Source organism: Chroicocephalus ridibundus, chromosome 9 (genome assembly GCF_963924245.1).
Source record: "Chroicocephalus ridibundus chromosome 9, bChrRid1.1, whole genome shotgun sequence".
In the NCBI taxonomy this organism is placed as follows: Eukaryota; Metazoa; Chordata; class Aves; order Charadriiformes; family Laridae; genus Chroicocephalus; species Chroicocephalus ridibundus.
In genome coordinates, this window is record NC_086292.1 from 37,181,643 (window position 1) to 37,208,607 (window position 26,965).

Here is a 26,965-nt window from a genome sequence, read left to right on the forward strand (position 1 = left end):
ACATCTGGGCTTTGTATTGTTTTTAGGCAGGTAGGAAGATATTTTGTCAGTGGAGCATGGAAGTCTTCAGTTTCCCAGTTACCATAAAATTGCCAAGTTGTTCTTTCTGGAAATCCTCTGCTTGTTTTTGTCTGCAAGACATACATTTTGGACATTTCTGTCAGTGGTCACAAAATCCTGTGAAACATGCTGTGGTAACAAGATCCTTCTGCATCAAGGCACTCGGAGTTCACAATACCAAATAGCAGCATAACCCCCCACCACCACCACCACTGAAGGAAGCTCTAAAGTGTCTCCTTTTAGGCCCTATACAAGGACAGAAAGATGCACTATAAAGCACTGCTTATCTTTCCTTTCTCACATGAATGAATGACGTCTCTAATGTGAGCAGCAAAGGCAATGCTAGAATTATTACAATTAATCAATCAGTGCTGAAGGAGAGAAGGCAATTCAGAGGAAAAGGGACGAAACGGGATGTGAGGGTGCCTAGAATGAGGACACAGGTTCATTGAATGATCTTATCTAAGAATCATATGTGTAGTGGAAATGCACCTCACTACATGAGAGACAGTATCTGAAATTTTCCTGATCAGCAGTTCACCACATAAGGAAGGTGCATCTGTTACTGAGTTTTGTATAATCCCTTCAGCTTTCCTGCTTTATTATTTATCATTAATCTATTGTATTATTACAAAGTGAGTTGGTTGGCAAATAAGATGTATGGCAGCCTTAACTTTTTTATTTTCTGTGATGTTCTTTTCCCTCGCTAATCGGGTATTACTGTTAGGTTCACTGTGCTACTGTTACAGGGCAGCTTGGAGCCCACAAGTAAAAATCTCTTGTGGAAATGCAAAGTTACAATTCCAGAGTACTATCACATCTCCTCTTAAGCTGAGTGGAGGTTTTGTGGGTTGGTTTGTTTGTTTTGTGGGGTTTTGTTTGTTTGTTTGTTTTGTTTACATTTAAAAATAATTGGTTTGATTTAATATATTATTTGTTTTTATCACTTTGGTGTTTTCAGTTTGTGTGGTTCCCCTTGAGATCTGGCTGTGCAGTTTTCTAGAAGATTACTGGTTTTATTTGAATTCCTTTGTACTTGGCATATCCTAAGGGTGCTTTCTCTCTGTAGGAAAGGAACACCCTACAGCATCACAAATGAGATTGCCATTTGACACCAATTTTTGGATGAATTCCAACATCACTTACTTATCTGAATAGATAGAGTAACTAGGCTCTGAATCCCCAAACTGGAGTGCCCAGGTAACGCTTTCTTTCAGGATACTGAAATAATAGCTCATTTAGGAATTGAAAATCTGAATTAAGCAGTAATAATGTGCATATAGATAAATGTCACATGCATATTTTTTTTCAGCAGGAGCCTGAATTCCGCTGAGGTTATAGTTGTATTGGCAGTTTCCCTTACTACAGCCACACATCCTGTTAATATGCCTGCCCATGTCATGTCTTCCACATCTGAAGTTTTGTCCACTTTTAAGCACATTCTGTAGAAGAAGTCTCCTTTGAAAAGAAGGGGGGGTGGGGTGGGGTGTATTCCAGGAGGTCACAGAGTTTTTGAACATGCAGAGCATTATGCCTCCAGCTAACTGTCTTGTGATGGAATTGCTTGGTCAAGCTTGAGGGCTCACTGAAGTCAGTGGACTGGATGATCAACATCAGCTGGAGATGTAACTGAATGGAATGTTTTACAATGCTCTCCTCTTCTGCAAAAATGAGAATGCAGCACATGGGTGTAGCTGTGCAGAAATCCTCTCTTCATTTCTGCATTGACTCTATTTTGTCCGTTTGGCTTCCTGAGCTAACTTATCCATTGCCTTTGTAACGTACGTTCTCTCTGCTTTTAAGCCAGATAGCACGTGCTGATGGTATTCCCCTTGCACCTCTGTAACAAGTCAGACTGTTAAGTGGTGACGTCAACTTTTTATGCTCATACCCCTTCTCCTTTCCACCCCCTTTATCCACTGGAGTGGATAAAATATTCTGAATATTCAAAAATATTCCAACAGATGGCTAAGGACAAAAAAGTTAGAAGCTCTATGTATCTAGAGAGTCATCCAATTTATGAAGCTAGTTCCTGCTTTCCACATTCTCGGTTTCTTCCCCCAGCTCCTTGGGGGCTGGATGACCTGCGTCATGAACTTTATTACACACTGCTGGTCTTATTGGTAATCATTAACCTTAGTCTTTTCTGGTAGTAAGACGTCTTCTATGCAATACTTCATAATGTGAGGTTAGTTCAGAGCTGTTTTGCAGAGACCACTCTATTGATATATCTTTATTTCACAAACTAGGTGTTATTTTTATAAACACAATTTAGGGCGAGCTTTAGTAATGCTTGCTGTATATTTTGGAGCACAGTTCTCTGGCCATGTGGGTGGATTTCCTAGATAATTCTGTAATCAGGGTTTGGGAACGACTGCAAAAAGCTGTGTCAACATATATAAAGGAAAAATGCTAGCTTATTTAAATTTCACCAGAATCCTAGTTGTAGTTACAGGCAGAGGAAGAGTCTTAGGTATTATCTGAAATTGCTTACGGCCTTGTTGGAGGGAAGGGGGAGAAGACAAAGGAAAATTATTGTATTTATTTTATTTTATTTACCAAGAACAGCCTGATGTCTACCAAAATAATAATGTACTTTCCAGACATCTATAAAATATAATATAACAAAATTTTAAAAAATTTCGAGACCTCTCATTTTTTGAAATTTTTTTTCCAATGTGTCAATGTCGCCTTCAGTCCCTGATTGCAGGAAAAATGCCAGATGCCCAGCAAGTAAATAATGTAGCTCAGGCTGTGATTGTTAATTACAATCAGTACTAAAGAATTTGGTGGAGATGATGATCTCTTCAACCCATGAGGAGAAAAAAAATAAATCAAAAGGATTAGAGAAAGAATGTTCAGATAAGGAGAATAAAAGAAAAAAATCCAAAAACTTTCATCTGTGAAAAATCATTGCAATGAACTTTTTATTATAAAGCACTGAGCGACAAGTGTTAAGGGGTAATTTCCTGAAGGACTGTTCCCGAACTCTAAATTCTTTATGCAGAAGATAGTGCTAAAAGGTAATAATTAATCACTTCCATTTAAATCTTCCAGGCATTGCACGAACAAGGTTTAGCTGCACAACTCCTGTGGCTAAATCCCATACAATGTTGAAAATGTAGATGATAATATCTCCATCAAAAAACTCAGTGCCATGGCAGAAATATTGGAGCCAGTCCCTGTGGGAAAATGGTATGATCTAATGGCTGTCAACTGCTGTGAGATATCGCTCTCATTTCTGTGTCCTTGCATTACTCTGACGTTTTGGCTACTGCACAATGTGGTTCATACTTTCTGTTTACTTCAGTAGCATTTGATCACACAGGAAAAGGAAAATACACGAGTAAGGATATGATGGACCTTTGCTTGAGTAGGCCCTTAATTATAGGGTAGAGTAATCACATTAAAAATGATTGGTTCGTCCTGTGACTATCTATAAGATTCATGTCATGTGGCCTCAGAAATGCCTCCAATTCTGTAACTGGGGACTTGCTATTATGAACTGGATTTTTCTTTTTAAAGTTTCATTTTGTTTTTTACATTCTAAAACAAACATGCAATTTAATATCATGATTAAAATGTCTATAAGTAATGTTCCTGACATGTTACTGGCTGTCATCTGTAAAATGAGTGTAGTAGAATAATATAATGCTGCTTTTGTTTGTTGAAATATCTTATTCTATTAGCAAATGATAAACCCATTCTTTCCTGTTGCTGAAACTTTACTAGCCCATGTACACATGAGGAAGGTGGTAGTGTCTCCAGACAGAAAACCTAGAGGTATGGACTTATTCTCACAAAAATGTCTTTGGATATTTTACTTTGTTTTTTGAATTAAGGTGGAGGAGAAGTAATTGCAACTTGCTACCTCTCATACAGACATTTTTCCTGATATGAATGCATACTTGGCTAGCACTGACAAGACAGTGCCTAATCTGGTTTTATTACGAAGGATCATTTGAAAAACATGCTTTTTGTAAGGACTTTGAGTGGTTAAGCTCAACGTTATTGGTAAGCAGTCTAGGAGCTTCTGAGCTTCAATATGGTACGAATACGTGTTTCAGAGGTGACTAAGGCAAAACAGATTAGAGCAGAGGTGCAGGTCTAGAAGAGCCTAGAAACTTTCTATTGTCTAGTGGAGATCTGTCATGCAACAAAGATTAAAATAGAAGTGTCAATTCTAAGAGGAGACTTTGTTTTAAACAGATTTCGTAAAAAATGATGGCTGTTTTTTCTGAACATATCATCCAGCTTTTTAGTATCACGGGCCACACCAGGGTTTAAGGAATAAAGGGGAATTACTCTTGCCAACAACTGGCCATCCTTTTACAAGTCGAACTCCCATCTCTGTAGTCTCTAGAGCTAAGTCACAGAACTGGGAAGCACTGTGTACAAAGATCAGAAAGCTGGAAGAGATAAAAGAGATACTTAAATTTGGGGCTTCTGTTTCCTTTACAGGAACAAAACTGGAGATTTTTTTGAACTTGAATTCAGGTCTCCATCCCAGCAACAAAGTCATAGTAAATCTGAGGTGTAGTGCCCTCTCATGAAATATGAACAGTCCTCTGCAAATAATACATTTAGTCTTTTAAAATTGTAGTATTACATCACCAAATGAGCTGGTAAAGATTGTCCTACTTAAAAAATAGCGCACACAGTTAATGGATATACAAGCTGAACTTTGGGTCCAGATCTTAGTGTCTGACTGTTAATTGCTTATTTAGTATTGAAGTATAACCTTCATTGTAGATTTCAGTATTTAAAATGACATAAATGCAGGAGAAATAATAATGGGGCTAGTAATGGTGAATAGACTAGGTAGCACCTTATCTTGGTGTAGCAGTTAAAATGAGAACAAATTTCCTCACCACACCTCCCAAACCCTTCCTTCCTCTTTGAAACAGTTACTTTGTTTCCAGTTGTCTTTATGTTTGTAGACGTGTATTGCTTTGTCTCTTATTTGACATAATATAATTCGTTCTTATGAAGGAAATACATTTGCATGGTCTTCAAGTATGCAAATGTGTTTGACCTTAGTGTATTCTTCTGTGTAGGTATTCACTTCACCTGTAGTAGGTTTGAGCTTGGAGTGACAGAGGGGCCTAGTTTGAACTGAAATTAATTGTAGTGCGCGGCAATGATTTGAGTCTCTGTTGCTCACCTTAGTGTGCATGGACAGGTAAAAGAGAACATAGTAAGAAATTACTGCACATGTAGTGTTTGTGTGGTTCTTTAGCTGCCTTCAAACAAAGCTTCTCATCCCATGAAGACTGACTGGCTTCATAGTTGTGTGTCCTTTTCTGCTTGGGATGCTGATAACAGGTTTTTTTACTTTGCTGCTTAAGAGCTGGTGGCCGGAAAGAATTGGTCTATTTGCCATTGTGTGCTCTTGGAGCTAGCACAGAGCTGACATTGCTTCATAAATTGTACTTTGTGTTTAACAGCCACCCAGGGGTCTGCTGAGATTCTGGAAGGTTTTGAAATGAAAGACTGAAGGGAAGCTGTTCCAGAGGCTGTTACCAAAGTGATGACTGAGTAGGGCACAGTACTAATGGGGCTGAGAATCTTGCACAGGAAAGAAAGGCAGTCTCTAGCAGTCAGAGCACTGAGGTAATTGGTGACACTCCATCCTATCCCTCATCTGCTTCTGCCAGAGTGCAGCCCCATGCTGCCCTTTACAGGAAGCAGATTGCAGGGTACCAAAGTTGGATCAAGCTTCAAAGCTTTGACTATCACAGTGGAAAGCATTGCCCTGAGCAGACATCCATTTGCTTCTTAAGTGAACATGCAATCTGAAAAGTTGCGTTTGTTCTTTTTTCAGAGTTCTGGTCTGCAGACATGTTCTCTAATGAAGTGCCATGCAGTATGATGATAGCTGCTGGCACAGCAAGAGAAGAGAGAGATCAGATTGAAGTCATCAAGTAAAAGAAAACAATTTAGTAGAAAATCTTTAATGGTGCTTTTTAATTCATTAGAAGGAAAACACTGTGTCAGCGCTCTTTAGAATCATATTTTCAAAAGGATGGCAGGAAACAGTCTAGTGTTATTTCTGTAGGTTCTTTCAGAGTAAGTTGTGGACTTCTTTAAGCAGATAAAATAAATGTATCTCTGTTGTCTAAAAGTTGTAAAATTATGGGGTTTAAATTTTGTAATCAATTTCACATGCAGTGTTTTGAACAGATAAGAAAGCATGCTAAAGTAAATGTAGCATGATTGGTTATGACTCCAAACCTTGAGAACCTGAGAGGCTGGCTAAAATACTCCTCATGGAATTTAGTGCTAAGATATTGTCTGTCCTTTTGGTGCCTCCTACTGTCTTCTCCCTTTAGGCTCTGGTAGGACATCCGCTAAATCTAAAATATCCTGTATTTGTGAATGACTTAAAAATGTAAAGAAAAGAATTCAGTCTGAATGTTCATATCAAAGTTCTGTCAGGTCTCCTGTTTCACACTTTTTCATACTCAGTTTCAGAGAATATGTATGGGAAGGGATCCAGCTAAGCTCCTGCTCTGGTGAGATGCTGCTCCAGGAAGGAGAATCTTGATTTTAGAGACCTTATGACTTCTCAAGCTCTGTAGGGTTCAGCTTCTGTTGCTATGCTTGAGGACCAGGTTGTATTTAGAGCCAAGAAAATGCTATAGAGCCATGAGGGTTATTGTTCAGTCCTGGCAGAACCGAAAGCCAGAAGTTATTGCCTGCATCAGCCATACCATATTTGTCTCTTCTTGTCACCTTCACCAGCTTTATCAATCTAACAAAATGAGAAACATCTCACGCTATCGGTCAACCATAGCAAGTTGAGGCTTTCTGAAAATTCAAAAGTCGTGGTTTTCCATTGCTAGATAGGTAGCTAGTTCTCATTTATGCCTCTGAAAACCTCCTAAAAAGACCTTAGAGCATTTTTAGTTAGACTTTTCCAATATGTTACTTCTGTTTAAAGCAGAAGATTCCGGTAATAAGGGCTGTAAACCTGTGCGGAGATGTATGGTGGTAATTTCAACATACCCTCCGTCGGTTTGAAATTGCTTCTGTCTTTACCTGTGTACCAAGCGTCATTTCTTTCAAAAAAGCCAAAACCTGCAAATTCCCAATTTGTAGTAATTAAAATAACCGGCTTATGTAAAGTAAAATAACAAACAAGGATTTAATTGGTAATCACTTAACTGAAGATTATTAATTGTCAATTGGTTTAGGGCAAAGTTTGTCAGTGCCTAAAAGAATAATGGAATATAGTTCAGACTTTAGAAACACAGGTTCTTTTGAAAATTTGAGCTAAAAATAAGGCTATGGATTTGCAAAAACTTCTTAGTTACTCAGAAAATCCTGGCATAGCTAGCATTAAGATTGCAAAAGTACTCAGGACCTTATTGATTAAAAGCTCATATCCAATAGAATGGTACCTGTGACAGACTGATCTGTATTACACAGGGGTTTTCTAAGCATATCTCTTTTGTAGACAGGTACCCCAATAAAATGGATGATAGCAGTAAGGCAAACATTAGAAAGTTTCCATACTTGAAGACACGTGATTTCTGTTCTAAAAGGCTAAGACCTTTTCCATTGTGTACAGTTTATTTTTACTTCTGAATTTTTGTTCTACATCAAGAATGCTTGAAATCGCAGAGATAGAGGCATTTAAATAAAAGCTCTTAAAGCACTTTCTGAGCTTTTGGTAAACTGATTTACATGCAGCAGCTGTGGGGTAAACTGAAACAGTAATTGACCCCATTGCCCTCTTCTGGTTATTCAAGGTGGAGTAATCTCAGGGGGACCTGTTCATCTCTGTACCATAGTGCTAGATGACTGCGGAGTAATTACAAGGAATTCAGATTTAGACTTATGAAGATTTGTCACTAGTCACTGGATATCATTGGGCTCAATAAAATCAACAAGCTTATAACTAATCTCAACTATCTAACAGTAACCTAATTTAAAAATGCAAATAATAAAAACATCTACCATAACTTTAAAAAAAGTCTTAAAATATTACAGATTCCAGTCACAGAAGAGAGTGCTGATCTTGAAAAGCTTGATGCCAATTATGTGCTTCACTGAATTAAAATGAACTCATATTATTAATAAAGACTCAAATGATCTAGTCTGCTAGTCCAACCTTTTACCACCTCACACTTTCATTAGAAATGAACTTTTCAATTAAGAACTGTCTTCCAAAACTTAGCACTGAGTTCCAAAATTAAGTTTTCCAGACCGTGATTCAGTCACATCAACTTAAGTAATACAGAACAATCTTGTGAAATTTGACACTGTGACATGTCATTCTCTCATAGTGCTTCTTGGGTCCTTTCACATTAAGTGATCATCTCTTCAGGCCATTGACAGTGAAAACTAGATCCAGTGGAGCAGTGAATTTTAGAAGAATAAGGCTCAGAAATAAGCCAGATGTATACAAAGCATAACACTTATCAAAAGCAATATTGAAATCTTAAAATTGAAATGCAGCTGTCAGAGCTCTTCTGATGAGTGCCAGAAGCAAAGGAAGGAATGAAAAATATTAAAGAAAGCTTTGTGCTGTGTGGGTTTTCTTTTTTTTTTTTTTTTTTTTTTTTTTTTTTTTTTAGTTCAAAGAACATTTTCTCATTGGAACCTTTTTTTCTAATAATCCTTAAAGAAATTCCATTAATTATCTTGTGAACACTTGACACATGAGATATTTTTGGACTTAGAGGGATGCTTGTGTTGTGATTATCAAGGCCAGGAGTTGGGAGATGAGGGTTCTGTGGCTAATTTTGTACCGGAGTTTTTGTTCAAAGTTGAACAAAATCTCTGGAGGTTTAAATAGATATTCAGGCTACATGCTATGCTGCTCACTACTCATTACTAATGCTTTGTTATTACATTCCCAAGTTGCTGGGGTTTGGCTTAAATCTGTTGGTTACTATTGATCCGGAAGTTGTTTCAGTTATAACCAATCTATAGAAAGAATAAAAATTAAAAAAGAAAAAGGTGGTTAACTAGTTACACATATGGTTATACCCATATCTGCTATGATGCTTAAGGAATTGTAAAAATACAATGGAAATGCTGTAGCATTTTGAAAAGAACTCTGTATAGAGAACTTCTTTGTATAGAATGGCTCTGCAGAAGCAGCTGAATTTGCTCTCCCAAAGCAAGTCAGACTTAGTATTTGGGCTAAGTAGAGAGAATAAGGCTTGATTTTTCTCCTTCTTCCCTGAATTTTGATCAAGGACAAGAATGTAAACAACTATCCTTACAAAAAGTGTCCTGATGGCCAAATCTCTCATGGAGTGCTTAAGACAAGAGCCTTCTACAACATCTCAGCATAAATAGTGTAGCAGATTGCTTTGGATTTGTTATTGTCCAGTAGTAGACTGGAGACTGGAGGAGTCCCTCCAGTAACTTCCAGTTGCGGTATTGAAAATCCCTGATAATATTATGACACTACTTGTAATATGTTTTGGAGTGGATATTGTCCTTAAGTTTTCTTGATGTGCACAGGATATTTAAAACATAATTGGTTTGTTTGAATGTTTTATTCTGCTGCTGCACCTGTGATGAACTTGAAAAATTTTGTGAACCACAGAGTCTTTCTCCCACCCCTCCTTTTGCAGGTGTAATTAAATTCTCAGCCTCCAATACACTTGCACGGTCTGATGAACCATTACACAGAATCACAGAATATAGGGATTGGAAGGGACCTCTGGAGATCATCTAGTCCAACCCCCTGCCAGAGCAGAGTCACCTAGAGTAGGTTGCACAGGAATGTGTCCAGGCGGGTTTTAAGTGTCTCCAGAGACAGACACTCCACTACCTTCTCTATCCCTTACAACTCAATATTTGGGTCCTGAAAATATCTCCAGCTGCTGTAGCAACATAGGCATTTGTCATCAGCAAAGAGAGATGAGATCTGGAAATCTTTGGTTCCATTCTAGCCTCTTGGAGTAACTGCATCCCCTCCAACCTGCCCAGGCTTGGCTTTTCCCTCCATTGGCTTGTTTTTTGCTGATAAAAAAGTCTTAGTCTTCCTGAAGCAGATTTTTTTTTTTTTTTAATGTGTATTGCCTTGTCCATATGTTTGTCCATAGACCTAGTTTTTTTTACCTGGCTACAGTGTCTGACTTCCATATCCTCACTTTTGTCTCTCTCACTACTCCAGTCTCACTCCCAGACATCTCCTGATTCAGGAGCTGTTCTTCGACTGCACCTTGCCTCCCCTTCTTCTGGGTACTTTCTCTGCTCAGCAGCTTACTTGCTTCTGAGTAGACCTGTTTCCCTTTGCTCTCCATCTTCTTTCTCCTCACCCAAATGTTCTGGGCCTCCAGGCCTCCATCTGTCTCCTCCCACCTTTCTCCAGTCTCCTTTTCATTCCTCAGGCTCCCCTTCCCAGTCTGTTCCCCTGAAAAATTGGTCCTCTCCTTTTATATTTGAGATTGAGAGCTCCCTCTTCTGTATTGCTTGGACTTAGTAATGAGAGTATTGGAACAGCAGAAAAGACCTCTGGCCTTATTTCAGATTGTTAGACTCAGATTTGGCACTAAGCTGCAATTGCAGAGAAAGACCTTCTCAGGCCCCTGGAGCATGTCCAGCACAGACAGAAAGGTTGGGAAGTACAGCAGCTGAAGTCTAGGAAGCACTCGCTGTGCACAAACCACAAGGCTTGCAAGTTGGACATTTTTGAGAGGCTTTTAATTGAGAGTGCAAAAGGCACAAGATCTCTGCCAACTTGCAAGTCCTTATTCTAAATCATGGGTTTTCTTAAAGAAAGGTCTTCAGAATCTTTTAACATTCTGAAAGAATGCTATTTCCGCTAGCCTTTTTCTCGGGAGCGGCTGCAGTATTTGGCCTGAGATTTTCTGGGAAAATTCAGGTCAAGGCAGACATGTGATACAGATGATCAGAGCCTTTTCACTTTGAAAACAGCATCTTTAGTTGAGGCACTACTTCAACCTTAATTGAATAATATTCTGTTCAGGGAAAGTTTTTTCTGTCTTTTTATGCAGGTGCATATTTCTTAATTCTTCTACTTTTAATACCTGTTCCTTAAAGCTTGTTATTCTATTAATCTTTGTCATTATTGTTTTGGTACTTCAGCAAGCAAGCAGTGACACGAGAACACTTGGCATTTGCAGTGAAGACTGACCATAGATACATTACTCCCCTATAAGTGTATAATTTGTGTTCTTGCTAGTGTTTCATGCTATTCTTATGTAAAAGAACTAAAAATTCAAATATAAGTGAATACATCCTTTGAATTTGAATAAATTTAATAAAAGAGAAGAATAACATTTTGATTTCTTTGCATTGGAAGTGGATCGAACAAAGATTTAAATAACTTAATCTTTCCTAGCATCAGATAAGGGAAGTGAGATATAAGGCGTACTGAACCTCTTTTTTTCCCCTCTTGACTTTTCACAGACATTTTAGCTCTAAGCTGTAGTTGTCAAATTCATGTCCTCCAAAGACACTAAATCAACCTCAGAACGTTTGTAAGAACTCCATAACTGTAGACACCAGATGAGAGTCTCGTAACCAAGAACATGGGTCTAAGTACTTACATTCAAAGGTGTTTTTTAAAAGTTATGCTGATCTGATTCATACTCCTCATTGTGTCACAAATTACATTCCTCTCACAGTTCCATTTGAAACCCAGCAGAGGAAACTTAGTTATCAGAATCCTTTTGAGTAAAAATTATTATTATGTGGGAAGACTCAACTTGATTCTTAGATTGCCAAGCTTTGTAGAAAAATTGTTCATGTTTGCTAAGCAGCAAAAATTGATGTGGAACTTTGATATTTATCTGTGAAGTGCCTTTTTCCCAGTCTCTTTCAACACAGAATTTTCCTGTTGTCTATTTTTCATTAAAAACTAAATGTCTGCCGCTATTTTGCAGTTCTTTCGGACAATTTGAAAGCTTATATTGGAGAAGATATTTTGATCTGAATTTTAGGTGTGTTTATAGCACCCTTCTTCAGAATTGCCATTTTCATGCTTAGCAAGCTAATTTTTCTAAAACTACATTAGAAATATTTCTAATGTAATTTTTTAATCCACTAAATATACTAGGAGCCATGGAATTTTTTTTAGAGAGGTTCTGGATATCTGTTAGGAATTTAGAACACACTGTGCGATACTGTCCATTGTTTCTGAAATGTTGTGAACACTTGAAATCACTCCTAGATACAGTTGCAATGAAAATATTCATGTATACATGTACTTGTATACATTAATAGATCTTGCCTTTATGAATGGAGTGCTATCTTTTAAACTCAGTTGTATCCAATGATGTATTTACCTTTACCATTCTGTAGGCTAACCTCTGCTCTGCTTAAAACACGTTAACATGGACAATAAAGTTTAGTGCAAGTGACTGAGCATTTCTTCAACCTATTATCTGCTAAGTCATTGAAGTGTAGGAGGGAATGTATGGATTCTGTAATAGTTCAGTATTCTTGTAGCAATAAAGAAATTGTTCTCCTAATTTCATTCCCTTCTTAGAACGCAGGCATGACTATTATAAGCTATTAAGTATTTAATCTATAACTGTGGGGTTTTTTTAATCTTTATACCTATACAGCAATGCAAATCTTTTGAATTGAACCATGCCTGGGAAAAAACGTATACATATAGCTTATACTTCTTTCCTTCCTTCTCTCCTCCTCCCTTTTTTTTTTTTCTGGTGAAAAGAAGAAAATCATTGTAAACTCCTGGAAATGGTTTTGTCCTCTAACTTTGCAAAGTGTTCGTTGAGCCTTTAGAAAGCTAGCATGTTTGTTTCTACTGTGATAAACACAGCAGAGTATAGCAAGCTGGTGTGGCATGTGTTGTTCCATGTGTGGCTGTGCAAAACATTCAGTGCTCTTCTACTAGTGTGAAATATGTGAAACACTTTTAGGGAAAGATACTAAACTCAACAAGTTTCTAATTCCCAGTTATAAAATTTTGATGGGTTTTTTTTCTATATAACCTTATTTGTTTTTCCCTGGACTTGGAATAAGAAGAAGGACTGAGTAGGCACAAGGACTATAATATCCTCCCTTTTAAAAGTACAGATTGAAGATTTGGCAGTGGAGTATCGTCCTCTGTTCCTAGACACAGCATTGAGTTTAGGCAGGGCTGACAGTGATTAAGATCGTTTAAACATCTTGTCCTCATTTTGTGTAGAGCCATCTAATGAAGACCAGATCACCTGGCATTGAACTGAGAAGTCTAGGAATGAATGAGTGTGGAGACTGACTGGCCTCCCCATAGGGCTCATATAGCTGAGCTTTTTGATTGGGTTGTATATTGAAGGCAAGACATATACCTTGTCTATTCTAAACTTCCTAAGTGGCTAAACGAAATATCCTGTCCTCCAGACCTCATGATGGCATCAATTAAAATAAAAGAATTTTCACTCTTTGTCCAATTATTAGTAAAACCTTGTTCCTCTGCTTTATTAGTTGTTTCATTATGATGAACATTCCAGAAAATGAGTGACCCTGCTCTGGCAGGGGGATTGGATTAGATGATCTCCAGAGGTCCCTTCCAACCCTATGATTCTATGAAAAGGGGATCTGTTTTATCATGTATACATACTGGGCTTTCCTGTTATGAAAGCGTACCCTAACACCATTTTAAATGGAAGATAAAGACTGAAATTATTTTTTTCCAGCATTTTAGTGTGGTTTTGTAAATGTCTGAACACATTTGGTGTTATTTACTAGATGTGGAAGAAGTTGTTTGACCTGGGGAAGCATGTTAACAGAGGATGGAGAGCACATATGCATCATTAACTATTTCATAACTTAATGTTTGTCATTTAGGGGAGTCCATCATATAATTTGATGTAATGCAGACTGCAACAGTGAAAATGTTGCAGTTTTCTTCATTAAAGTGTTCAAGCTTTAATAGCAAGTGGCTGTGTTGACAGGTTCTAGATCTTCTAGGAAACTATAGTACGATTCAGTAAAGTCTGTCACTAAGTTCAGTCTTGCTTATGGTCTGTTTTTTTTTTCTGTAGGAAAAACACTTGTCTGGGAAGGCTATGTGAATAAAACCCCTCAAGAAAGGACACAGAATGTGTTCTATCATTTATTTGCAGTTACTTGTAATAAAAAATTTATTACGGTATTTACTATGTCAAAGGCACTAGGTGGAATTATCTGGCAAAAAGTTCATTATTCACAAAAACTATTTTTGGAGAAGTTTATGGTCAACCATCCTTTTTTTCTATAGCATTTACATTAGAAATGAAGTTTGGATGTAGAAATTCTAGGGCTGTCTGTTTTTTCTATCTATGGCCTTTGATGACTGTTTAATCCTAAAATGACATATTCATTTCTTCTTCTCAGTACATGCCTGAAAGATACAATGCCATGTAAATTGATGACTTCCCATAGCTGGCAGTGTAAACAGGAGCATGTAAAGTTTGTAGCATCCCCCCAGCCACCACAGGGAACTGCTTCTGCATACTTAGTTTTGCATTCTTGACTCATAACTCTGAACTGCCAGACTGATTATTTAAATTGTAACTGCCAGTTGATGGGCAGAAGGAAGGAAGTAAGTTTATGTGTCCATATGAATTATTAAATAGCATACCAAGATGTCACCTCATAACATTTTGTGAAAATGCCATGGTATTCTAAACGCTTGCCTGGAAAACATGTTGAAAATTGATCCATTTGCAAATTTGTAGACATCTATTAATGGTTTTGCTGATAAATTACAACGACCAATTTACTTGATGAATTGCACCTTTTTCTTAGTTAAATAAATAAAAAAATCTGAATCTGAATTACAGGTCTTAGAAGATATTTAACAGGTGTTTGTGTGATTTGAGCTCAGCACGGGTAGTTCCTTACTGCTGTTTCTATTCTGAGATTGGATATTTTAAGAGAAGTGTACATATTGCTGTGTAAGTGCAGGACAGGAAGGCCTGCCTTTTATCATAGTGTATGAGCACCCAGGCAAGTCACTGAGATAATTTTCAGTTGTTTTGCTATATAGGAAACAACCTTGTGCGTGTTCCTACCCTGATATAGCCAATGGAAAATATAAGATAGATTGTATTTTTTTTTCACTGAGGTATAAGCAACCTCATCCTTTTATGAGCTAAAAACATGCTTACCATGGAATAACTGATGAAACTTAGCTTTCTCTGCAGTGAAGTGTGCATGTATCTGTTGTCTCTGATAAATTTGCTTCAGAATATAGTACTATCAAGCAATTATGAAACAAATATGGCAAGGAAAAGTTTATCCTTAATTTCAATCAGATGTTATTTATAGAGCTAAGGGGTATCAGTTCTGGATTTATTTTTGTAATGCCTTGAGGCATGAGGATGCATGCTTTTTATCCAGTTCTCACTAATAAACTTGTATTTTTCCTCATTATCTGTAGATGTCTAACCTGTCTAGTTTCTGGTATGAATGCTTGAAAGAAGCAAATTAAAAAATCACTTTCTGTGTTCATTCATGCTGATGAAACTCAATTAAATGAATACTCATGTAACAAGACAAATGTATTTAAAATTTCAAAACTTTTTTTTCTTTTTCCTTTTGCAGTATTTGCTGTCTCTTTAAAAATCCCAACAGAGCATATGAGTTATCAGAAAATGGATGAATGAGTACCCTCTAGAGGTAGAGTTCAGTTGGGAAAAATTCCAAGATACAGAGAAGAGGTATCAGTGAACATAAACAATACTGCTGTGCGGAGAAGAGAGTTGGGATTACTCAAGGCTCATGTAAATACATACAGTAAGTACAGTTTCAAAGTTAAAGGGGATAGTTTGGGCAGAAAATCTTTGAATACTGTAGCTTTAAACAGTCATTTTCATCTGTATTGAGTCTGAATCTCAAAGCAAACTTGGATCTGCATAAAATTCAGACAGAGGATCTCCTAATAAGTTCAAAGTAAAGCTTGATGGAATTGTAACTTGATGCAGAAACCTTTGGCATTTTTGTGGCCAACGGTATTTTAGGAGCTATATGGAATTTAAATACAGTCATTGCCAAGGAACTGAACAGTGTGAGTTGTAGAATTCTTTTTTATTTGGCATCACTGAAAAGCAGGTGTGAAAAACATGGCTGAGTTAAGCTAAGACAGGCATTACCCAGTGTTTTGGTAAGAAATTAAACTGTTTTGTGGAGGCAAACTGAAAATCAACTCAGATCAGTTCTGAAAGAAATACAAATATGAGATGTTTTGTTTGGAACAAGTAATACATTTAAAAATAAAAGAGTCTATTTTTAAATTTTAGAAATCAATGTTCAACATTGTTTTGAAATTTCATGCTTTTTAATTTTTTGGGTTGACACACACTTTTTCAGTCAAGTCAGTGTCCAGTGCGTGGGTTTTTTTCCAAATTGGTTGAAGTCTGAACCAGGTCGAACTTTACAGCTAAACCTGTAAATCTTTATGATATGAGCTCAGTTTTCTGTAGCTAAAGACATATGCGTTTTTTGTTGGTTGGCATATGAGGTGGCAGGTATATTGCTAATAAAAGCTGTACAAAAACGTTACTACTTTTCTAGAGCTGTTATTCATACTCAACAGTACAGCCTTTCAGTTTGAAAAGCAGTGGCCTATAATCTTATACTCAGTCGATGATCTAAAACAACTTTGTAGTCTGTGGTCTTTAAAAGTTGTATTTATTTTAAAACTCCAGTGGGATAAAACATCTGTTTTCAGCCTCTTGAACACACTCTCTGTTCTCTTTGACTGTTTTTCATCAGGCTGTTGTGATATCAAACCAGTGAGAGCTCAATGAGATGTGGTAATATACCGATGATAAAGTCGGTGAGAGTAGAAAGTGCCAGATTATTTGATTTCTTGCAGTATTTTATATCAGAACTGTCATTTGAAGGTCTAAGGAATATTTGTTTTCCATTAGATGCTCATGTTCTATTTGTTTCCTATGGGATACCTATTTGGTTTTTTATAATCTATTTGCACCTGTTATAAGGTTATTATGTATTTAGGGCCTGATTCATGCCAGAGTAAATCAGTAATTATTCTAAAGGTGTCATTGAAACTCTGCCAGTGTTAAACTGGCATGTGGGAAGAGTACCAAAAAACCCGTTCTGATAGGTACAGTGGATGATCTGCTGCTTTTTGTTACTGAAGAACCTCAAGCTTTTGTGCATACTTTGTAACAACAGTCATATGTGTTTGGGAAACCTTTTTTGCCTTATGGTTAACTATTATAATTAAAACATAGAGATAACAATGCAGAATATATCTCCTGTGTTATGCCGTCCTGTGCAAGTGCAGCACTTTTACAGGTTTAGATCCCTCTCATGTACAAGTATAGGGAGCCGCTCTTCTAAGGCAGGTTTACCTTAGGGTGTCCATTAGCATTTCCCAAAGCAGTTTGTGTCCTGTCTTGTGTGATAGGAGACATAGCAATCAAATGGTCGCAGCTTAATCACGTAAACTTACACTTTCTCTGCAGATTGTGTGTTATACTGCTGGGAGTCAACGCTGCACTATTTCTCTACTCCTGACAGAGAAATCAGCATCCTGATTTCTGCCAGTCTTACAGTTGATTTTTCTAAGTTCTGTACTATAGAGCAGTATACAATTATGGAATTCTTAAGATATTTTATTGCTGCATTTTTGTCTTGCTGCTGTAACTTCTGTAGCCTATAAAGGCTTGTCCTTAACCTATTTTATGTTAGCTGTTCTGAGAAGAGAGAGAACCTTCCTACTGTTAAGCATGTTATCTGCACAGATGATCTATCTGTAGATTTCTGAGGAAAAGTCAAATGACAACATGTCAGCTTCTCAGTTCCAGAGAAATTATCCCACGTTACCTTGGCAGCGCTAATAGTTTACAACGTTCATGGTCTGTAATGGGCTGTTTGCCTTAAAGGGCTTTGACAGTTTTGCTGAACTTAACACGTACTCAGCTAAGAAATTATCTTTCTTCACTGCATCACTTGCCATTGGAATAGGTCACATTTTGATGAGATTTGTTTGATTTTCTGACTGTGAAATTGCTGTATAAATCTTCCCTTATGCTTACATATTTCTCAAAAGATCCACTGTATTATTCTGAGAGCAAATACCTAATTATTTGCTGCTGAAAGCCATGTAAGAACACCTCTCTATTTCTGAAATCCTTTGGTAACATCTGACATGGTAAGTTTACATCCAAAATGAATAATGCAATGGGAAGGGATTTCATTCCATGGTCTGGAGCCTGGCTTTGTGATAAGACAAAAGAGTGAAGGCAGAGTACCTGGGGGACGTCTTCAGTGGCTTTTTTAAGGTTATGCTCTCATGGCTGAGAAAGTGAGGACCTAACTGATCAATTGGCTTGTTTGACTGCTTTATATCTAGGTCTGGAACTGAGCACTTGTTGATGTCATCAATATCAGGTCAAGCTGTACAGGTACTTCTACACCTCTCAAACACAGACTTCCTGAGAGATTGCCTCTGAAACTGATTCTTTGTACAATGTTATGTCTTCCAATAACATATTGAAGGAAATAATATTTAGAAGAAAAGACACTGCTCACATGATGGATGGAGCTTGCTTATGCTTTGCTGACTAGTATCATCACGATAGTATTTGTAGGGATGCAAGGAAGAAATGTTCTTGGTAAGTCTTGCATTGCAGAATGATGTGATTTTTTTCTGCAGGATTTGGATGTCTCTTCAGCTGCCTTCAGGTAGTAGGTGTTGGTTATGACAGTGCAGAGCAGGGCAATTAGGTGATGAATCATCAGCATCATAATGTCTGTTATTTTAAAACCTGTGCATCTGTACTAGGATCCCTGTGTAGAGTGCAAGGCCTGTAAAAGCTTGTGCAAAGTGCTAAAAAAACAAAATGAAGAAAATATGTTTAAGAACAACTACTGTCAAGTAAAAGCTCTCTAATGGTGGATAGAAGGTTAATGTGAGTGTTTGAAGCCTCCCTTGGAGCTGCAGCACAGTTGTCTGGAAGATGTTATGATGACACTAAGCTCCAGAGTGGTTCACTTTCTGTTTGCCATTTTTGAAGATTATCTTACCTGGACCCCAACATCCTGTGAATGCGTATGATCAAAAATAATGGGTAATAAGTATCTTAATGCTCAAGGAAAGGTTAATGAACATGTTAATGAAAAAGGTCTACAACAGAGAGGAAACTCTTTCCCTTAGTTGGTATCTGAATTCCATGAATTCCACAGCCCTTTGGCTGTGTCTTCGGCTGTCCTCCAACTGGCAAATCTACTTGTGAATCGTACTTTTTTGTTTTTGAAATGCATATAAAGTCCATATTGAAACGATTGTATAGGCAAGCAGAGCAGCTGAGTGTATCAGCCCCATTGTCTGAGCATCTGACAATGCCCATAAAGTATCTTATGAATATGATGCTAATTCTATTCCACCTCCTGTTTGGATCTGTGAAGGGGAGTTTTCTTAAATTGAGCCTTCAGCCATCAGTGCTCATGTTGGAAAAATGGTAACAGACATTCTGTTTATCACTTGTAATACTTGCCCATATGCCATGTGTTAGGTGTCAGGTGTAAGCATCCTTACTTCTCTGTATCATAGGAAGAAATACTGTGGATTTCAACCTGGCTATATTCAGAACCCACTGAGTGTATTCATTTGGCCAGAGGGCATCCCATTAAGCGGCATAAGGAAAGTCTCTTGCTATCACTAAAGACTTCTCTTGCTGTAATCCCTGCTGATCCTGGGAATCTGAGGTGGGAACTGAAACCAGATCTTTTTCTGGCTTTTCACGGTTCTGTGACAATGCCTCCAGGGCTTTTAATGTATTAGGGAAAAATTCTGCCAAGCTTTTCACAAAGTAACATTTTCTTTCATAAATATACCATCTGGTTTTAATGACAATTGTGAGATACTGTTGCAGAAAGTGAGGGTGGCAGAATCTTACTTTTTTGATGAGTGGCAGCTGAATAGCTTTAATTCCAGCTGCTTAGAAAGGAACCAGAAATGTCCAAAGCTAGAAAAGAATCAGAAAGTTTTTGCAGATAAATAAAGTATCTGACCTTCCCTTCCACTTTCTTCCATGACACCCCTAATGATCTGATATTTGCTATACCAGGCAGATCATCCCTGCAAGCTGATGGGTGACTTATTTATCCATATGTCCGTTCACAGTTCTGCACCTGTGTCAACTTTGGTACATACCTAGTCTTCATAGTGTCAGGTTATATGCTCCCTCTTGTTGGGATGTTTTATTCCATATTTGTCTGGTACTTCTGTAGTCATCAGGAGTATTTGTAAACTTGGTGAGAGGCCACTTAGCTGTTCCTTGATAAATAATTAGTAAATAATACATCAACTGCTGGCCTCTCACTTTAGCCTGTTGAATTATATAGGGAAAACTTTAAATATAGCAAACATTAATTTGTGGATGAATCTCTTGGGTTTATTAGGCGTTTCAATTTCCATGATTATCCTGCATCTGAGTGAACGGAATATTTCCATTCTGAAAATAACTAGTGACGTTCTTGTGTTTATTTTCATTTCTTCTGTGTTTCTGCCACTGCTCACCATTCTTTCATAACAAAACTGTCCCCCAGCTTGCTTTTTCATGTTTCAGATCACATAAAGGTGGTGACATTCAACAGACAGATAATATATTTGTTTATTTTTCAGTTTACTGAATGCATCTACCAACATCTCAAGGTGCATAAATTTCAGTAAGTGAAAAAGATAACAGAATATCGAGCATATCAGGAACGGTTTTACAGCAACAGAGATCACAAAATTACTTGTACCATAGCTAATGGGGTGTCCATGCAAATGTCCTGACAAAAGGGCTGTTTTAAGTTCTGCGCTATTATGCTCCCAGAAGCCATGCTGGCGGCCTCCGTGTGTGTGACGGCCTCTGCAAACTCTACAGGCAAATGCTCAAAGTGCAAGGGCAAGCTTATAGTTACCTACTGTAGTGACTTGCAGCTGCATCCATTGATTTCCTAGTGCACAAATGAGAGATGACATCAGTTGAGCTTTGTGCTAGCGACTTGATTAAATTGGGTGTTGCAACAGACAGAAAGGATTACAATGATGTTACAGGTTCTAAGAAAACATGAAGCACAAAAGACTACGCTGTACCTCTGTCAGCTGAACCTGACAGCATTGCTCTGTGAGAAAAACCTTTGAAGGTAAAGGCTCTACTCTCATGTACTTTGTTTACATCAAGCTTATGGTTGTTTAAAATCTGGTTTTGGTGCTGCATGTGTTTGGATAGAGCAATACGACCGACTTCTGGTATTTCAGATCTTATACTGATTTAGCTTCTTATTACATATTCACAATACACCAAGTGCACATTCCTTTCATTTCTAGGTACTGTAAATTAGCTACAGTATATGAATCTCAGCGTGTAATATGATAGCATTTTTTTCATGTTGGAAGTAATGGTTGTATTATGTATTTCATGTCCAAAGAGAAATAGCATGACTTCAGGCTACAGAAATAAACAGTATGAAACATTATTGTTTGTGATGTTGTTGATGTTTTAATTGCTGATCATTAATCTGTGTTCTTCAACTCCAGCGTTGGTGGAATTATAATTAGTCCAGTGTGTTTTGCTGAAATGTAGAAAACAATCAGTCTGCCACTAATGATAGGGCATGTGGGACTCCAAAACTGAGTATCAAGTCAGTATTTCTGTTCCACAGTGCATATTTTTTTTATACTGATATTTCTGGAGGAAATTATACTTATCAGGAGAATAACTTAAACTAAAGAAAACTTACAGAACTTGAAAAATAATTTCAAAGAACACCTTTCATGTTTTATTTATTACCATTTAAATGCTAATTACATAACAATGTAATTACCGTATCATGGTACAGTGGAAGAATACTTCAGATATACATGTTTCCGTAAATGTAAATAACGTCATTATAGTTGATACTAAGCGCGGCCTTCATCTCTGGTATGTATGCTTGCCTAGTCACTTAGAAGTATGTATACTCCGTTTATTGTGTTACTTTTTTATTCAGGCAAAGATCAGTTTCATCATAAATTGATACTCACATGATAATGTATGTACGCTTGTGCATTCATGAAATTTAAAAGCTGTGCATGTGTTTCATGATTACTTATGTTGTAGATCTAAACTTAGCTCTGTTTTTGGACCAAGCTCACTTTAAGTTTAAGAATAATTTCTGTTCCTTTTACAGCCTCTTGTCTCAGAAAAAAGATGACTGATAATGCCCATCAAAGAAAACCCCAAAACAACACCATATCAATTCTGTTACATCAATGCAAAAAGAGTTGAAGAATTGCAAATTAATTCTATGCTTGTACAACTTGTTCAACGTGACAGATGAGCACTAGAGTAAATATCTAAGGGTTATAAAGCAGCAAAATCTTGCATTGTCTGCAGTGGCAGGGTTTTGCCTGTGTGGGAAAGACGTTCCAGCAAACCAAGGTATGACTGTAAACTTCCAAAATTGAGTTGATGTAAATCCAAGTATGGAAGATCCTTATTTCATTTTCTCTCAGTTTAGCTGAAATCAACTGAAAACAAGTTTTAGTTAAACAAAAAGAAGAGTCCTTCAGAAATGACCGATAAGTGTCCCGCTGAGGGTTTTGCACACTATAACTGCATTGGCTTTGAACGCATTTAGGTCACACTGATACATTCAACTTTTAAAGCATCTATAATCTGATCTGGCTCTAGATGAAGTCGGTGAGATACTGCCACTTACTACAAGAGAGAGGATTGAATCATTCTTTTAATGAGGCAGGGGCCAGTTCTCATTTGGCGTAAATCAGTGTATAAATAATTTATCCTGGATAAGAATCCATCCCCTTCTGTTTAAAGAATAAATTTATTTCCTAGTTAGCACTGATTCTGTAAAATTACATTAACCTACTTTCTCCACTAAAAAAAAAAAGAAAGATAAATTTGTATTCAGGATTAGCACAGAAGCAAAGTGTTTATTCAGAAATTATTTGGTATAATTCTAAAACCAGATGTTGTTTCCACACTAATCTCTATAATCAATGATGACATTCCTATTGCCAACAGACAGCTGAATGTCAAGCTCTTAATGACCGAATTTTCAACAAGACTCCATTTCAACTCAGTTTCAGATGCAGTGGTACAGCAAAATTACAAAACGTTCATGATTGAATGAAGTATGTATCTCATAACTGTAATGGTGGACAAAATTTTGCATTTAATGTCAATTCACTTTGACCATCAGTTTAACTGTGCAAAAATTACTGTATGATGAATAACCTGCATGTGTATAAGATTAAGAAATAGATCGTTTAAATTCTGGAATCTACTTTTATAACATAGTTAAACTAACACACCTTAAATCTTGGTGGTTAATGATTAGCACCTGATTCTAAATGAGTTTGTGGTAACATATTCTAAATGGGGGCACATGCTATACCCAACTTTTAAACCTGAACTAAACCAAAGACAGGCTTATACATCTATCCACAAAGAGACATTAATAATAACTATTATCATTATTATCATTATTATTATTATTATTCATGGTGATTTAAAACACTCCCAGAATACAGTAAATTTTAGAAATAACGCTTAGCTTGGCTTTTCTCTGTTACCAAGCAATGAAAGGTTTATAGCTGAAGTAAGATGTGATGAATGAATCCAGTGAATGCTTTACAAATCCTTCAAAAGAAAGGAGAATTCCTACCACTTCAGAACCAGCTGTGTAATGAGTTTGTGTAATACTGACAAGCCAGAGAAACTCCCAGAAGCGATTTTGTTACAGACAAATAATTTTACGTGGGAATTTCTTCAGACAAATTCTGATATGTTCTGGTTTGAAGTTTCAAGAGGGGGGAATAAATAGCATTGGTTACCCTGTGACATAGGAGTTGTTAAAAGTTGGCCACTGTTGGTGTTAATCCTTCCCAACTGCAAAGCAAATTGAGACTGGGTAGCTCTTAAAATGAAAATTGGTGTTGGAACAAACCTTGACAGCTGTATGACTTTTGTTGGTATTGTTAAGACAACACTCGTTTCATTGATTCATTCAGTATTATCATGCTGATTATAGGTCCTGCAGAACATCTACACAACCTAATCAGTCTTTCCTTTGTTGTTGAGCACATTTGTCGTGTTTTGTGAGATTACTCAGCTCCCTGACCACTGAGCAGTGGCATTTCTTGGCAGAATGTGCTATTGCTTTCAGTAAGATACACTTCAAAGCATTGTGCCATACTGCACCAAACTGCACTCTAAAACAGTATAAATCCTTTCACTTTCATTTCTTTGCTTTTCATTCTTTACACCTTATCTTGGAAGCATTAAAGGCAACCAGCTTTTTGGCTTTCATGCCTGCCTGAAGGTGTAAGTACAACAATGCTGGTGCCAAAATGACTAAAGAATCAGAATGAGCAACTCCCTGAATGGAGAAAGGGTGGGAGGGAAGCAGGAAAATGAGCAAAGAAGAGCACTGAGGAGAAAAACTATTTCTTAATTATACTACGAACTTTCTCTTGCAAGGCTTGGATCTCACCCTAATTAAAGTAATTGGCACGTAGCAGTGTGATACAGATGGAATTCAGACACATTCTGTACTGGGCAAAGAGGGTTTAAATTTGCATTTGCTAGCTAGCTTGCAAAAGAGATGTGGTTTTTTTTTTCTTTCATTGTGTGCAAAAGGAAGAGTGGGATTACATGGCTGTTAAGAAAGAGAAGGCACGTGAATGCAAATATCCATGTTTCTCTTTAGGCTCAACTGCCTGAACAATTACGCACACCTTGCATTCAAAAGGAGTTTGAGCTCCTGCAGGATTGTCCCTATGATAAATCCTCGTAATATCTTAGAGACTATTTAGTTGTTTGGGGAAGATTTTGTCTAGTCTGGAAGCAGAACTAGAGCCACCAGGGGCTAATCTAAATCCTTTTAAAATGACTGGAGTGACACTGGATGAAAATCTGGCCTCTTATTCTACTCTGCTTCTTTCTACTCAGTGAAGTCTCACCAGGTTTGAGGTCTAAAAGTTGAAGGCGTGGTAAAGGATAATGGGTTTGCAAGACAGAATTTGGCTTCTGCTGGTGAAGAAAAAGGAACGTGTGCTAATCAAATGGATCATGACGGCAAACTACTTGCTTGCTGCTTCCCTACAGATCACAGCTCTTGAAGTGTGATCTTCTTGGTCTGGAGGCTCACTTCACACATCCCTTGATCTTTGAGAAAACCCAAGATTGATTCAGTTCAGTTAAAAACAAGATACTGCCAATGGCACTGGAGAAGCCATAAAAACCTGAATGGTTTAACCGATGTTAATCAGAATGTCAATTACAGCTGTTATGCAGAACAGCTGTGTAAGTTCTAGTTGTCTGGAAATATCGGGTGAATGGGCAGAAAAATGAAATCACAAACCGCTACTAGGACACCAATTCTTACTGTGGTCTTTGAGACAAAAATTCAAGTTTTCCAATGCAGGTTCCAGCTCAAGAAGTACGAAGCTTGCACAAATCTCATTGATTTCAAAATAGACTGTGGGTTCTCAGCACAGCTGTGCATCAGGACATGCCTGCATAGATGGGTTTGAAAGAAAGATTAGCTGCTTTTGTACTCTATTTCCAGATCTGTAAATCTAGAATGGTAAAAGGTCCTGTCTTTCTGTGAGGAAAAAATACTGTCTTTCAAGGGACAGAGAAAAGACTGAAGAATTATAAACATAAATGGAATTCTTATTCAGAACGTGATCTCTCAGGCCTTATTGTTCCTTATTTCTCTTCACCGTCTGAGAATCACAGTGATTGAGAGACCTGGTGACCATTAGGGAGGATGGAAAACCTTGACTTCCCCTTCAGCAGTTATCCTGATTGCTTGAGGTGTCACTGTGTTCCAATCACAAGTAAATAACGTGTCGGTGCTGGAATGTGCTAAGATTACTCTGCAGTATTAGATTTAATGTCTTTCTGGTATTCATATGGATCTCGTTGAAATGCCACTGATTAGCAGTCTGCTGTGGCTTTGAGTCTAAGTTTTGTAACATGCTCTTGAGTTTTAAGATTTTAATTTTCTGTAGGTACCAATGGAAGAGTTCAGAGAACAGATGATGAATGTCTTGAATGCTGTTATTCAGGGGAGTCTGTGTTCTAGTAACAAGTGCCTGTCTTCTGCAAATCGGTATGTCTGTCTGTGCTTGCATGGCACTTCAGTCCCATAAGGTTTCTCTCTGTGATTGATGCACTCTGCCTAAATAGGTCAAAGAAGGACATTACGCTGTTAACTGACGAAAAAGGTGTTTGAAGGCCTTCGTCTGCCCTCAGTGTTTTTTGATTTATCTTCAGTTCCTATGGGGAAATTAATATTCCAGGGGCAAACATATACTGAGGTAATCTCTGCCCATGGGTTAAACACAAAAATTGTGATCAAAACAACCGGGGAATTCCCTGGTAATAGAGGATCTTTCTCATAGGTGACAGTATCCTTTTTCTTCACCTTTCTTAGAGTTAACAACAGTTGTAACACCACAGTAAATCCTTTGAAATGATAAGGAGTTCAAATATGAGTATGGTACTTAATTTCATCCTACCACCCAAACAAGGGGTGAAATGCTAGGAAATGCATGGTTGTCTCCTTCCTTTGTCAGTTCTTGTGTCTCTGCAAGCAAAGAAAAACTTAGCTGTCTTAACTTCCAGTGAGTTAGTATCAGTTTTTCTTTCTCTGAACTTGAAGGGGTCATTGGATGGGAGAGCTGCTACAGTGCAAGCTCAGCAATGGAGAAAAAGCACATTAGCATGGCTTCCCCTGCACAGTGACCCATCTGCCAGAGGTCTGAAAGCAGAGCTTGTTTTGGAGTGCCTGAAAGGATGTTCAGTTCTCACCCCTACTTTTTGGGAGCACTAGCTCTGCTGGAACCTAGTGCAACTAACCAGATGCTTTAATTAAAATTATGCTAATTTAGCAAGCTACAAATTCTGATTAAGAGTCAGAAAACTACATGTAAATCATTATAAAGCTTATT

General features: G+C 37.5%; 1 long non-coding RNA gene across 1 annotated transcript in view; it reads left to right on the forward strand.

Annotated features, from left to right (window-relative positions):
• LOC134520894 (uncharacterized) overlaps window positions 1-26,965 on the forward strand; it is a 135,050-nt gene that overhangs the window by 58,658 nt on the left and 49,427 nt on the right. The window contains exon 2 of the long non-coding RNA XR_010072579.1: window positions 15,586-15,777. This is a non-coding gene — a long non-coding RNA (uncharacterized LOC134520894). The remainder of the gene's footprint in view (window positions 1-15,585; window positions 15,778-26,965) is intronic.